The following is a 16,907-nucleotide window of genomic DNA, read 5'->3' on the forward strand; positions in this document are numbered from 1 at the left end:
GAAGAATAGCTGGGAGGTATGTTAGTTTGTGACAAAGTTTGTTAGATATGGTGTTGACTTCCAGTCTCCTCTCCTGTGATGAAATTCCTATGGATTTAAACCCTTAACTATCAAGAATCACTAGCAAAATAACTATTTGAATAATAAAAAGCCTTCCAGGTTTTTTAAGTCTCTTAAATGGGGGAGGGGGTAGTCTCATAAATTTTCCACCTTTAATCATCTATAATTTTCCTCTCTTGCAAGAAACTTTTAGTTAAGTAAACATAACTTCAGTCAAGCCTTGGTCAAAATCATATTGAATTCTGAATGGGTATATTCCAAAAAGAGAGTTGATCAAATTTGACAGCAGGGAAGCAAAAAGAAAATTTATGTGGATGGACTTCATTTCCATGCCCTACATAAGAAAATGTAGCTAGGTTTCCACCAAGGTCCTCTCCAGACCTCAATAAATGTCCTTCCTCTCTATGAATTATTGAAGACTTCCCCTGCATAAGAAATAGAGCTGCCGTATGCCATACCCTGGGATCCTTAGTCAGCTCAGACCTGGAGGTGAAACCCAAGGATTGAAACCACTGGTTGCCTGAGAAAAAACAAGCTGTGACTGCCCTCTGTTGGAAAGGCCTGGATGACCAGCCTCTCTGAGATTCTTTGGTAGGACCCAGATGCCAGTTCCTCTCCAACTCTCCCTCCAGCCAACTAAGGCCATAAATATTCTCTCTCGAGTAGTTGCTATAACCTCTACTCTACCAGCCCCAACTCTTCTGCGCTCTGTATTGTGGCTTCTTAAGTAGCGTTAAGTAAGTAAGCCTTGAATTTTTTACTTTCCCTAATTATAAGCCAAGGTGACATCCTGCCACAAGCTTGAGACATCTCTCTCCCAATTCTACCCAAAACATCAAAGTACTTCATCTTTAGAGTGGAGATGAGTGAACTGGGCTCCTGTATACATTTGCTGAGTTACCTTCCTATAATACACGGCTATGGGCTATTGGTATTAAAAATGACCAGAAGGATGAGTACAAAAACAGAAAAACACTGGATTAGAAAAAGAATGCTTAGTTCTAATACTAGCTTTATCACTCCGGGACTCATTTATCTATATCTGAATGAAAAGAGATGCACTATATTACTATTGCCATTTTAAGGTCTTTAGACTCCCCAGAAATTCTAGCATGTGCTCAAAAGAATCTATAAACTACAAGGGATCTATGCATGGATGGCAATGCATATGCTAACTATAACATCATATTTCTAAAGACTTTAATTCTAATTAATCATTTTAAAAATGTAATTATTATTTTGGCCTAAATTAATATTTGTTTTATTAATTTGTAGATTATTACTTACATAATTCAAAAATCTTGGAACCTCATTTTTCTGTGGATTTAATGACTTTACATTATCATTTAAACCAAAATTTATCTGATTCATCATCTTCATCACTATAACTATCAGGTACCTCCTTAATCCTCTCTCCCACAATTACTTCTGAGAATACCCGGGGAGTTACACAAATGCCCACAAACCAGTGAAATTCTATTCTTGTCCTCCTGTCAACTAGATAGTGTCTGCTATCTGTAAATCCATCTAAGTTTATAAATATCACTCAACAACTGGTTGCAGACACCTTCTAGGGATGTCTGCCAAGCCCATGAGTTGTCTCCTTGATAATCCAATGCTGCAAAACCCTTGAGTTGCTGCTGACAAGCTCATGTGCCCTTTAGTATTTACTGCACTTAGGCTAAGCCAGATTCAGCACAGATGGAGGAAGAATGGCTTCTCTATATTAAGTTCAGATACAGCCTTTGACACTTTCCAAGTTGAGAGTCCACATGCTCTCAATCTATCTTATAATCGCTGAAGCCTGACCCCATCTCCTCTTCATTCTTTGAAGAGGAAAAGGGGGAAACTATTCTCCTCTCCAGACTCTGTCCTCTAAACAAATTTGTTCATTCATTGGCACATCAGATCTCTTGGTGAACAAATTGACTCAGTAGAGTCAATGGAGGAAAAGGTAACAAAAGAAAATTTTGGTGGTGATAAAATTTCAGGACTGGTGCTTAAGCACAGGCCTTCTGGCACCAACTTGTCCCTACCAGGAATGTGGGAGTTTTCCTTATCTGATTTTCCTGGAAAACTTCTTCCTTATCACCATTCCTACTACCACCTCCCACCAAGCCAATACTTGTTCCCAATCCTTTCCTCTCTTGTCCTAACAAGCATCACATACGTTATCTATGAAGTATGATCTTTATTGTCTATTTTTTTCCTACTATCAGATGTCACCAAAGAGCAGTTTGAGAGGTTAATATTGATCTCTTTATCTATATATATAAAAGCCTAAGCAACCTTTATGACCAGTCGACCCAATGACCTGTCGACTGGTCGCTATGATGCACACTGACCACCAGGGGGCAGATGCTCAATGCAGGAGCTGCCCCCTGGTGGTCAGTGTGCTCCCATAGCCAACATCCCGCAGTCCCTCCCCAACTCCACCCGCCAGCCAACATCCCATGGTCCCTCCCCTCCTCCCCGGCCACCCGGCCCTGAACAGCCCCTCCCACCCCCCCCCCCCCCCACACACACACACAGCCAGCCCCAATCGCCTCAATAGGGACTGGGTGTGATGGCCCCCATCAGCCCCAATTGCCGACCAGGCTGAGGGAACCTACCCATGCACGAATTCATGCACCAAGCCTCTAGTATATTATAAAAAGATAATACTATCTACAAATTTATTGAGTACTTGTAATACATGCTTTAGAGATATCTTTTTCATGTCATACTGTGATAAACACATTTCTTTTCCTATTTAGAGGATAAGGAAACTAGAGTCATTTGTTCATAGCCAATAAAATGGCAGAGTACAGATTCAAAACCAAATCTGTCTGTCTGCAAACCCAAACTCTAAATCCACTCAGAAACAAACTAAGAACAAGGAAGAACACAAAAAGAGGCCTCTGCAACCGAAATAAATTTCATATCATTCATGCACTGAAGCTTATTAACTCATCTCCACAGGAATCCCTCAGGCTCTTAATCAGAGCCTAAATATTCAGTCTGAAATAATCATAATTCTAGATGATCTGTTTTCTAAATCTGTTAGATAGGAAACAGCACGTTGAAAGCAGTGAGAAGAATAAAAGATGTCATTAACAGATTCAGAAAAAAACAGACTATAAAAGTCTCACAAAAAATTTCCAGCAGGATGGGGTAATTTAGAGGAAAATAGTTCTACATTCCAATATCAGATTAGTGCAAAGTTGATGTTCATAAATTCAGGGGAATCTTTTTGTCACCCTTATATCCCACTTATAATAACCCCATTAAACCTCCCAAAAGACAAGAATGAGAAGCTAAATGCTCTCACTTATATACTTTTTAAACTTAAATACAACTTTCTGCATTAAATATTCTAGTACACGGTTGAAAAATAGTTGGTTTTACCCAACATAAGAATTGAATTTATGAAGCCATTCAAGATTCATTGGTAAAGACTGTACACAATATAAATTTATTTTTGCAAGGCTCAAGAAGCAAAACAAAAAATGCATTGTTTAAGAATACATGATAAGATGATTTTTAAAATGCAATCTATAATAATAAAAGCATAATATGCTAATTAGACCAGACAACCTTCCAGACGAAGCCGGGGCTGCGAGGGAAGCCTGGGTCCCAGATGCCAGAAGGAAGCCGGTGCTGGCAGCCGGGGGAAGGAAGGCCTACTCTTGCACGAATTTCATGCATCAGGCCTTTAGTACATTATAAAAAACTATTTTTAAATGCAGTGGAATAATGGTTCTAAAATTTAAGATAGTGCTTCCCTCCAGGAGGAAACAGAGATGAATAAGCAAATAAACAATTTAAAAATGGACAAAGGGTTTGAAGAGACATTTAACCAAAGAAGCTATACCAACAAACTGTACCAATGAGCCATTAGGAGTGTGAAAAGATGCTCAACATCATTATTCATTAGGGAAATGCATCTCAAAACCACATTTTTCACCCACTAAGATGGGTAAGTAAAAAAGACAAACAATGACAAATGTTCAAGGATATACAGAAACTGGAGCCCTCATACCCTGCTGGTGAGAATGTACTAGTAAAATGATGTAGCTACTTTGGTGAAAACAGCTTGGAAGTTTCTTAAAAAAGTTAAACAGACTTCTAATATGACTTAGTGATTCCACTCTTAGATGTCTACCCAAGAGAAATAAAACCACATTTCCACACAAAAACATGTACACAAATATTCATAGCAACATTATGCACAAAAGCCAAAAAGTTGAACTAACTCAAATGCCTATCAAAGGGTAATTAGATAAACCAAACCTGGTATATCCAGAGGGTAGATAACTATTCAGCAATGAAAAGGAATGAAGTACTGATACATGCTACACCATGAAGGAACCTCTAACCTCAGTGAAAGAAGCCAGATACAAGAGAACACCCATTGTATAATTTTATATTTATATGAAATGTCCTAGAAAGGCAAATATATAGAGAATGAAAGTAAATTAGTAGTTGACCAAGGCTGGAGGTGAGAATAGAGAATGACCAAATAGACACAAAATTTCTTTTTAGAGTGATGGAAATGCTCTAAAATTAGATTCTGGTAGATAATGTACAACTCTGAAAACATACTAAAATTCATTGAATTGTACATTTTAAATGGGTGACTTTTATGATATGTAAATTATGTCTCAGTAAAACTCTTCTTTAAAGCACAATAGATTTCAACTTTTTCCTCTATAACATTTTAATAGACTATCCACATTATTCAAAGTCATGAATTTTTTCTTAATTGAAGCAACACCTAACTATGCTGCTCATCTTCTCGTTCGTATAACTGTCAGGTGGAAAAAGAGAGGCTTAATTACCCACAAATTACTCTCATTATCGTTCCTTCCAATTTAAACAACCATAGTGTGGTTATGAGTCATGTCACTAAAAATGTGCCAGTTTGCAGTCCCACCAACAACAGGAAGTATTGACAACTGGTGACCTTTGAATCATTGTCTGTGATAACAGTGGCCGTTCCAGCTTGCAGCCTCACCTCTGCATCGGGTCATGCCAGGATTTGTCATGTTTTATGTTAGTCAAAGAAAGGAAGTTGACAGTAGCTCTTTTATTTAAAAAATATCAAATTTTCTTGATACAACATTAAATTATGTATATTATATATATTATCTATATAATCTCTATCTACAGAGCAAGATGGCAAAGTAGATGAATATGGCTGGAAAGCATCAAATCTGATAAGAAAAAAGAAAATGAACTTAGAGACCTATTTGCTCTTCCTCTGAGAAAGGCCTCTTGGTTCCTCACATAGAACTTGGCAAGGTTCAAGATTTCCTGTCATTCATATTTCTCCAGAGACTCGGGTAAATGTTTCTGTCGTCGTTGTTTTTAATGGAGACCTACTCTTTACATTTATGTCAAGTGTATTATTACTCTGGAGGGTTTGTGGTCGTTGCTTTTTTTTTTTTTTTTTTTTTAATATGGCTGTTTTGAAAGTCTTTTAGAAGACCTAGGATGAACTTTAATGGCTTTGTTTATCCTTCTTTGTAGAGTAGGTTCTCTCTAACCTGCAAAATGAAAAGTTATTTGGGGAAACACAGCACAGACTGGCATATTTATCTCAGCTCTGTGTGGTATGTTGCAATGAGGCCAGAACTGTCAGACCAAGACAGAAAAGCCATTGAGAGTGCATTAGCACTGCAGTGCGCACAGCCTCATTTTCTATTACTGGTGATGCCGAAGGGAAATAACAGCAGTGCAGCAAGGGAACAACACGAATTACCTCCCTCTTTAGTTATCACTTTCTGTTCAACCAGACAGAGCTGACTAGCAGGAAGGGAAACAGCAATGGAGAATTTTCCACTTGTTAATAATTTAGGCTTAATAAAGGCTAATGATCATCTTAGAAGTGCCCTGGGCTGTATTAGTTTTCATTGTTCAGGGACTTTCCTTTTCCTGGAATATCTTCCTCTTCTATCTTCTCCTGATAAAATTCTATTCCTTGGAGACTGGAACAGAAAAAGAACATTAATGAGAAAAGTGGGAAAATCTGAATAAAATCTATAGTTTACTGAAGAGTATTGTAACAATGTTGATATACTACTTTTGATCATTGTACCAAGGGTATGTAAGATGTTGACATGAGGGGAAATGGAGTGAAGGGTAACAGAGAATCTTCTGTACTGTCTTGGAAACTCATCTGTAAATCCAAATATATTTTACAATAAAACTACTAAAGAAAAAAACCCTTGGAAAGGTTGCTAAACTTAAAACAATATAACTCTACTCCTCAGGTAAGAGCTGAACCAATATCTTCCCCATGATGTTTGCGTTTATCCCCCACAGTGAGAAGTGAAACGTTATATTATATACTCTTGTGGCCCTTTGTTTGCTTACAGCACATATAACATTCTAACTTTTATCATTGATGCACATGTTTAATTTCTTCTATTGTGAAAGCAGAATGGGTTAGAACCAAATATATATATGTTTAAATCCTAGTTCAACCAACCATGGACAAATGACTTAAAATCCCTGAACCTTAGTTTCTCCATCTAAAAAGGTGATAATATCCCAGCCAGCATGGCTCAGTGGTTGAGGGTCAACCTGTAAACCAGGAGGTCACAATTCGATTCTTGGTCAGGGCATATGCCGGCAGTGGGCTCTATCCGCAGTGTGGGGTATGCAGGAGGCAGCTGATCAATGATTCTCTCTGATCATTGATGCTTCTATCTCTCTCTCCCTCTCCCTCCCTCTCTGAAACCAATAAAAATATTTTTTAAAAGAAAAATACGTAAATAAAATAATAAAAATTAAAAGGTGAGAATAATAAGTTAACCATTGATGAGTTTCTACTAGATGCATAAAATCTGTGGACAAAACTTAGCACATAGCAGATGTTCATAATATGCATTTATATTATGGTTCCCATTACCATTGCTGTTAGACTAAGTATCATGGCATCAGTGACCTTCTTGTTCACAGAAGCCTGAAATGTGGATGCTCAACAATGGATTAGTGATTTTAAGTGGTATCAGAATGTAATTTTTCAGGTTGATATGTTTGTCTAACATTCTCATTTTACTCCACATTCTGCTCTAAATTATAATTGTCCTCTTTATATTGCTTTTAATTCTCAGATGTACACATTTATTCTATTACTGGAGGCCCGGTGCACAGATTCGTGCACCGGTGGGGTCCCTCAGCCTGGCTTGCAAGGATCGAGCCAAAACCAGCTCTTCAACATCCCCTAAGGTATCCCGGATTGCAAGAGGGCGGTTCTCAGGTGACGCACCCCAGAATCTGGCTCCCTCCTCTCTGGTTACAGGTGCATCACCTGAGAACCGCAGCTGCCAAGTCACTGCAGCTCGGCAGCTTCTGCATTGAGTGTCTGCCCCCTGGTGGTCAGTGTGCATCATAGCTACCAATCAGCCAGTCGCTTGGGCTTTTATATATATACTAGAGGCCCGGTGCACAAAATTTGTGCATGGGGGGATTGTCCCTCAGCCTGGCCTGCACCCTCTCCAATCCAGGACCCCACGGAGGATGTCCAACTGGCAGTTGGACATCCTCCAGCAGTTGGACATCCCTCTCACAATCTGGGACTGGTGGCTCCTAACCGCTCACCTGCCTGCCTGCCTGATCACCCCTAACCCCTCTGCTTGCCTGCCTGATGCCCCTAACTGCTCCCCTGCCTGCCTGATCACCCCTAACCACTCTGCCTGCCTGATTGTCCCTAATCTCTCTGCTTGCCTGCCTGATAGTCCCTAACCATTATGCCTTCCTGTGATTGCCCCTAACCACTGGTCTGCCTACCTGATCGCAGCTAACCACTTGCCTGCATACCTGATCACCCCTAACCACTCTGCCTGCCTGCCTTATCACCCCTAACTACTTTCTTGGGGGTGGGGACAGCCTACCTGCTTTCCCCTAACTGCTGGCCTGCCTACCTGATCACACCTAACCACTTGCCTGCATACCTGATCACCCCTAACCACTGGTCTGCCTACCTGATCACCCCTAAACACTCTGCCTGCCTGCCTGATCACCCCTAACCACTCTGCCTGCCTGCCTGATCACCCCTAACTGCTTGCTGGGGAGCGGGGCCAGCCCGGCAAGGGGCCGTGTTGGTTCTGGTCTAACGGTCATTATGGTCATGATGCTGTGATGGTCTCTGGCCTTTTGTTATATAGGATAGATATCTAGCCCAACCCATTGAAGTTTCTTATCAAATTACATGAAATAGAAGAAAAGATGGGCTGGTTTTTTTCCCTACGAAGTGATTGAGTAAACCCTAAATGTTTCCCTTTTCTATTTCCCTTTTTAAAGCCAGACTTTACCTCTCACACCAACTCCATAGCCAATGTCACATTCTTGGGCCTCTCAGTGCCCTTTGAGGGACCCTGCTCAAAACCTTCAGTGCATTTACTGTTTTTTAATGTCCTCATTACAAAGCACAAAGCAGACTTTATGTACTCTAACCCTACTCACACCTACGTGCTCTGGGACTTGAAAAAATGGATAGTGTTGAAGTAAAAATAGATGCCATTTTTACTTACTTTTCATATGAATATTCTGAAAATGTTTATTGGCATAAGTTCAGTTATTGTCTCATTTCTCCTTTCTTTCATAAAGGGTGATTGATTGTTTAGTACCTTCTGGACACTAAGCTAAATACTGAAAATACAAATTTAGAAGAAAAAAAAAAGAAAGAAAGAAAACACAGTTCCTACCCTAAAGGAGCTCATGTTCTCTGGGAGGCAAACTTATAAACAGCTCATTATACAAAAATGCATTGTGGAATATGCAATAAAAGAGATGTCACAGAACATTATGGGATCATAAAAGAGCATTCAGTCTGGGGAAAAAAGGAGCATCATGACTCTAAACCAGCTGTGGGCAAACTACGGCCCGTGGGCCGGATCCGGCCCATTCGGCTGTTCTATCCGGCCCACGGAGCCGAAAGAGCAGAGGGTTCTCTTGCTCTCCCCTCGGCTCCTTCACCAGCAGCAGTGTTAACATGGCAACGTCGGGAAACACAGCCGCAGCTCCTTCTTCTGAGTGGGTGGATTTATATCCGCCCATTCAGTAGAAGGAACAACCTCTCAATCTTCCAGAGGCTCCTTGTAACGCCCGCGGACGCGTCCCCCGACATCACCCTGGGAATGCGCAGACACGTTATCGTGGTGATGTAGGGAGACACGCCCCTGGAGAGCACAGTATCAGAGCATTAGCTAAAAAGGAGACCAACAACACTGTTCCCACTGAAGTTGATGTTTTAAAGACCAAAAACCTTTCAACCCAGTCTACATTGCCATCTACATCTATGTCCCGGGCATAATTTGGAAGTTGCACTAAAGAAAATGTTTAATTTACTGTTTACACATTTTGTTCTTTTCTATTTGTTTTAGTTTTAAATTATTTTATTATATTTAAGTTTAATTTGAAAGGCTTTTGTACCTTTCCTTTGTTAGGCAATTTTATTTTGCCTTTGCCATCTTCAATATAAGGTATGTTATTGTGCTATGATTCCTCCATTTTTTGAAGTTTCAAATTATAATAATTAGTGTTTACATTCTTCTTGTTAAAATGTTTGAAATGAATAAAACTATTGAAATTAAAAAAAAAAGACCGTGCCCTTTTATGTAATGATGTTTACTTTGAATTTATATTAGTTCACACAAACACTCCATCCATGCTTTTGTTCCGGCCCTCCGGTCCAGTTTAAGAACCCATTGTGGCCCTCGAGTCAAAAAGTTTGCCCACCCCTGCTCTAAACCGTGTTCTAAGCCTTAGCTGTCACGGAAATCCCCTGGGGAGCTTTGAAAGGACTGATTCCTGGGAGCCACTCACATAAATTCTGTTGCAATTGGCCCCAGGTGTTGCCCAGGCATCAGGCCTCCTGTCCTAAAGAAAGAGTAAGAAATTAGCAGGCTGAGGACAGGGAGGGTGGGGCAGGGCATAAAGAGAATGCATGTGAAGCAAAGAACAGCATGAGCAAAGGCACTGAGGCCAGAAAGAGCTTGGTGTGTGATGGTGAAGACAGGTTTGTGAAAGGGCCCTGTTGTCAGAATGCTTTCATGGTTATAGGAGCAGTGGAGGGTAAGGAGGTAAGAGAAGTGAGCAAGGAGGCCATGTGCTACTTCCAGGATAACAGATTTGGGGCAAAGAAATGACATGATCGGATTTACATTGTAGATAGCTTTCTCTGCTAGCTGAGTAGAGAGGGGATTTTAGACAAGACTGGAGGCAGGGAGGTGAATCAGGAGATCTAAATGAGACATGAGTGAGGCCGGACACTTGAAACTGCATTAGGAAGAGAATACTAAAAGCTGTTTAGTAAGTTGTATTAGCTGGTCTCAGATATTGTTTGGATGTGGCGAGAGAGGCAGAAGAAAAAATGTGGTGAACAGGTGGATGGAGATTAATACCTACTGAGACAAAGAGGATAGTAATGGTAGTAGGTTTCAGAGGAACTATAATATGCTCAGTTGGAGCACAGTACATCTGAGATGCCTGTGGAGTGTTCAGGAGGAGATATTGTGCTAGGCCACCTGGTCCAGGTTTAAGGATGGATGAGAATATTGAGTTGGACTCATTCAAGATTGATACTCTTGAGAATATGCTTGTCCCAGCCTCATCTGTAGCTTATTTTTTAGTAAATGTACAATATATATCCAATGAATGCTGTTAAACTAATAATGAAAATCCTATCTAAAAAGAGGGAATATGCTAATTGACCCTCATGCAGTCACAAAGATGGCAGCGCCCACAGCCAATAAGGAGGGAATATGCTAATTGACTTCTCCACCCTCAAAGATGGCGGCACCCACAGCCAACAAGGAGAGAATATGCTAATTGACTGTCACACCCTCAAAGATAGTGGTGCCCACAGCCACAAGATGGTGGCACCCAGTCCCCTCAGCCCTGCCAGGGCGGCAGGCATGCGGCAAGGCCAGGCCTGCCTCCCTCCAGGAAGGCACGGTCACTCCGCGCACCTGCCTCCAGAGTCCCCCAGTCCTCTCAGCCCCCCAGCCACCCAGGGCCAGCCCAAGGTGCAGGCAAACCTCAGATGGCAGCTGCCCAACCTCCCAGGGCCGCCCAAGGCTCAGGTAACCAGGGCCGGCCGAGGCTTGTGCTGCCAGCAGTGGCAGCAGCAGAGGTGTGATGGAAGCATCACCTTCCCCTGATCACCGGGTCACCTCCCACATCTGAGGGCTTCCAGACTGTGAGAGGGGGCAGGCCGGGCTGAGGAAGCCCCCCTCCAGTGCATGAATTTTCATGCACTGGTCCTCTCATAGTATATATAATATTAGATAGTTGCCTGTCTGTGTCATTCATTTAAATTACAAAATTGGCACCCCTTTGCATGTCTTTGATTGGCCCAGTCCACCAGTTCCTTTGTGAGGGAGATTAGATTAGCAGCAAGCATGATTTTCCACCATTGTGAAGATGAAACAAAGTGACCAACAACAAAGTAACTTCCAAGGACAATAATGACAGCAACTACTGCAGTGCTCAGAATCTGAAATTTTTAATATCCTTAGCTAATGATCACTGTGTGCTTGGCAGACTTTTCCTCTTCTCCTTGACCAGAGGGCAGAGGAAACAATTGACCTTAATTCTTCCAAAAGAAAAGCTCTATGTACTAAATATGCTACAAAAAAATATATATATGTAATTTTTAAAAATTTATAATATGGCCCTAGCCAGTTTGGCTCAGTGGATAGAGCACCAGCCTGTGGACTGAAGGGTCCCAGGTTCGATTCTGGTTAAGGGCAGATGCCCGGGTTGCGGGCTCGATCCCCAGTGGGGGGGCATGCAGGAGGCAGCTGATCAATGATTCCCTCTCATTATGGATGTTTCTATCTCTCTCTCACTCTCCCTCTCCCTCTCCCTTCCCCTCTGAAATCAATAAAAACATATTTTTTAAAAATTTATAATATGGACATCATTGGTGAGCTTTATACACAGCAGTATATGAGTGCCTATAAGTTACATTCTTGCTCAGCACCTAGTCAGAATATTATTCCCAAATTGGGTTTATTATAATCAAAGTTTGTGTGAAGAGGCACCAAAAATAGTTCAAGAACCAAGAGAATATATAAACAAAGAAGTAATGCCACTGACTGCCATTCACTGGTTATCTTGCTGTGTTGCCTGGTAAGTTTGTTGCATATTGAGGCTATTGTTTGTCAAGTGTGAGCAAAATCTAAATAGAACGATCCCATTACTTTTAAGTGTGCTTAAAACAAACATGCATAAGTACTTTCATTTCATTATTAGCAAATATGCATCAAGAACTCATATTTTAGCCTGGCCTGAGTGGCTCAGTTGGTTGAGCGTCCTCCTGTACACCAAAAGATCCCTGGTTTGATTCCTGGTCAGGGCACATACCTGGGTTGTGGGTTTGATTCCCCGTCAGGGTACCTATGGAAGGCAACAGATTGAAGTCTTTTTCTCCTTCCTTCCTTCTCTCTTCTCCTCTCGCTCTTCCTCTCTCTAAGTATGTCCTTGGGTGAGGATTAAAAAAAAAAAAAAAAAAAGAACTTATATATATATTTTTTAAATATTTTTTAATTGATTTTTTACAGAGAGGAAGGGAGAGGGATAGAGAGTTAGAAACATCAATGAGAGAGAAACATCGATCAGCTGCTCCTGCACACTCCCTACTGAGTATGTGCCCGCAACCAAGGTACATGCCCTTGACCAGAATCGAACCTGGGACCCTTCAGTCCGCAGACCGACGCTCTGTCCACTGAGCCAAACCGGTCAGGGCAAGAACTTATATATTTTAATACCAACATTATAAGCCATAGTAACCCAGATTTCTGCATCTAAAAATGCATAAAAAGGTAGGTGGCACAGAGTGCTTGATAAAATAGTTGCCTTGTCAAAGACTCCTTTTATTCTCTTTTCATATGCACAGACACCCGCTTTATATTTACTTTTCAGCATGAGCAGATAATGTGGTACCCTGCTTGCCTTCGGGCCAAGTAACTTGTCTAACGAGACAAACATCTACTTGGCAGATCATCAAAGGTCACATCAGCTTAGCCATACTGCAAGAATCCTTTTTTTACCAACAGAATTTCCTCTTGCTAGGAAAAGATTTAAGCAAATACACAGCAGGGTCAGAAGAAAACACTTTTTTCCCACAGATAACACGCTAACTTAGTTGCCTAAGGCAATGCAAGAAAACACACCCTCTTTACCTGAGTCTGTTTGCCTCCACGGTTTCTTTGGGAAGAGGGGAGAAAGCGGTGCCCTACTGCTCAGTCGTGTGCAGCCGTGTTTTTCCACGAGCGGAGGAAGTGAGGAAGCTGTTTCTCTTTGAGTTTTAAGTTTAAAAACTACTTCTACATAAAGGGTATCAAGATAAAAGGGGAGAGAATGTTTTCATCAACCCTCTTCAGGTCTCGGGCTGGGTCTGAAAATTAAACTAACAAAGACAGGTGAGCAGGAGTTAAGCATACAAATTTATTTAATAGAGTTTTAAGTGGTACAGGAGGCTTTATGAGCAAAGTGTAGCAAATTGGGGGAAACTTTTGTTTGCATTCTCCTTGGAGTCCCTTTGTCTCCTTTTCTCTGGGTATAGGGAGGGCACCTCTCACTAGAGCAGTGGTTCTCAACCTTTCTAATGCCACGACCCTTTAAGACAGTTCCTCATGTTGTGGTGACCCCCAACCATAAAATTATTTTCGTTGCTACTTCATAACTGTAATTTTGCTACTGTTAATGAATCGTAATGTAAATATCTGTGTTTTCCAATGGTCTTAGGCTCTACAGCAGCGGTAGGATTCATTAACAGTAGCAAAATTACAGTTATGAAGTAGCAACGAAAATAATTTTATGGTTGGGGGTCACCACAACATGAGGAACTGTCTTAAAGGGTCGCGGCATTAGAAAGGTTGAGAACCACTGCTAGAGGATTTCATGACCTATTTCAGGAAAGAGGGTGAGAGGGAAGGTCAGAGTGGCCTTCCTGCTGCTGGTGTTTTCTCAAACTCCAGCTGAAAATATGTCAATAGGCCACGGTGCTGTATTTTGGGGTAGCATGTCCTGAACCCTGGCATCATAAAAGGAAATTGTCTTCATACCCATTTCACCTTCTCCACAAAGAGGAATTTTTTGATTCAGGCTACCTTGGAGAGGGGGAAGAAGAAGAGGAAAGGAGAAAGGGAAGGGAGGCGAGAGAAGGGGAGAGGGGAAGAAAGGAAGGAAATGAAACAGTAACAGGGCCATTCTTTTTTTTTTAATTTCTTTATTGATTAAGGTGTTACATATGTGTCCTTATTTCCCCATTACCTCCCCCCATACCCCCCACTCATGCCCTCACCCCCCTGTTGTCTGTGTCCATTGGTTAGGCTTATATGCATGCATACAAGTCCTTTGGTTGATCTCTTGCCCTTACCTCCACCCTCCCCTACCTTCCCTCTGAGGTCTGATGGTCTGACCGATGTTTCTCTGTCTCTGGATCTGTTTTTGTTCATCAGTTTATGTTCATTATATTCCACAAATGAGTTAGATCATGTGATATTTATCTTTCTCTGACTGGCTTATTTCACTTAGCATAATAACAGGACCATTCTTGCTTATTTCTATAATACAATAAGGAAAATAGAATATCTGTATGCCCATATATCATCTCACTTAAGCCTCACAATAACCCTATGAGATAGGTACAATTTTATTTTCACTTAACAAATGAGCAAACAGGCTTAAACAGTTTAAGTGTCCTGCTCAGGGACATATGCCTGGTAAGTGAAGCCTGAATGATTCTAGAACCCATATTATCAACTATCACAAATACAGCCTCTTTAACAAGAAACATTACATCATTCTCTAAGGTCGTGGTGTATCTAACAACATATCCAGCTCATGAAAGGTACTGAATAGACATTTACCAATTCAGTGACAAGTAAGCAATAGTTTCTTAACACAATCATATTTTTTCTAAAAATATTTGTCCTCAATATGACTCCCAAATAGGTGTACCCAAAATAATATTTTGTCAAAGAAAACCTGACAATGTTGCCAGTGGATGTGGGGTTCTTGCAGTGTCGTGAGGAAAAGCATTTCCAGGGACCCATTTCTAGGGATGATTTATTCAGGAAGCAAAATTAAAGGAGTTCCCCAATGTCCCATCCCTGTCCGTCTTACCAAGAAAATCAGGGACAGAAATAGACTCAATGTCCTGAGAGTCTGTGCCATATTATAGTTCAGTCCAGCATCCGGCTAGCTTAGCTTGTGTTTCCGGTTGCAATCAGTTGCTCTGCTGCTCCTATACTCATGCTCTAATCTGTAAAGACTACATACTACATGATTGCAGCTGTAAGACATTCTGAAAAAGACAAAACTAAGAAAATAGTATAAATATCCATGGTAGCCAGAACGTAGGAAGGATAAATAGGTGGAACATAGGATTTTTAGGGCAGCAAAGCTACTCTGTATGATACTATAATGATATATGAATCGAGTTTCATCGATTGTAATAATTGTACCACTCTAGTAGGGAACATTGATAGTGGGGGACTCTGTGCCTGTATGGGTACAGAGATTTATTTATTTCCATATTTGATCCAGCTATAGACAGGGAGGCAGATGCAGATGCAGATACTGATATATAGACATAGCGTGTGTGTGTGTGTGTGTGTGTGTGTGTGTGTGTGTGTGTGTGTGAAACTGTTCTGCAGGGGATGATTATTTTCTTGCATCTCTCTGATGGCATTTTCTTAAAGTTTAATTTATCAACCCTACTTCCAAAGGTGTTTGATTTCCTTTTCTGAAATAGTCAGGTTTTGACTATTACCTAGAAATTCTCATTCTTTCGCTTTCTCTCCTTCAGCTGTGATAAAGTTATAAGGGGCCTAATTTGGGAGAGTAGTAATTGTCCAAACACCCAAGAATTATGCCTGCTACCCAAAATCATGGAGTCTAAACTATGTTATTAAGAAGTTAGATGGCTTGGTTTTTCTTACTTAACTACTATACATTCACTTTTGTAGGCTGCATATGTTAACATATAGTTAATAGTTATTACTGAAAAAAAAATTTAGGATTTATTTCATTTCCCTTCATGCATATTGGGACTCTGATACTGACAATTTTTCTTTTCTTTTCTTTTTTTTTAATATATTTTATTGATTTTTTACAGAGAGGAAGGGAGAGGGATAGAGAGTCAGAAACATTGATGGGAGAGAAACATCGATTAGCTGCCTCCTGTACACCTCCCACTAGGGATGTGCCTGCAACCAAGGTACATGCCCTTGACTGGAATCGAACCTGGGACCTTTCAGTCCGCAGGCCGACGCTCTACCCACTGAGCCAAACCAGCCAGGGCTGATACTGACAATTTTTCTTCCAGTTCTGAGATAATGGTAAAATTGGGGGATTCACTAAATGTGGTTTATATAAAGTGTTAAAGAAACAAGTATAAGAAAAGTGGCACTGGTTGATTTTCATTCAAATAGTTAAAATCCCATTGCCAAAGTTCTTGTGAGCTATTTCAGTTTCTAAACACAACTTATTAAACAATTCCATTCACATTCTCCAGACATTGTGCCAAGCACCGTGCCTGGGCCTTGGAAAAGAAAGACGACTAAGACTCAGTTCATTTCCTCAAGGAGATGAAAGTCTAACCAAAGAGAAAACACATACATAATTAACTCATCTTAGAAAAATTAATGTGTAAGAGAGTATTCAATAGAAGTAGGGGTTGTATTTAATTAAGCATGATCATATTTATAAAATTAAAATAACTTATTTTCAGTTTCTTCAAGGTTTTGCTCAGATGAGGCCTACACTGACCACTCTACTCAAAAACTGCAATCCAGCCCTGGCCGGTTTGGCTCAGTGGATAGAGCATCGGCCTGTGGACTGAAGGG

This window comes from Plecotus auritus, assembly GCF_963455305.1.
Source record: "Plecotus auritus genome assembly, chromosome: 1".
Taxonomy (NCBI): domain Eukaryota; kingdom Metazoa; phylum Chordata; class Mammalia; order Chiroptera; family Vespertilionidae; genus Plecotus; species Plecotus auritus.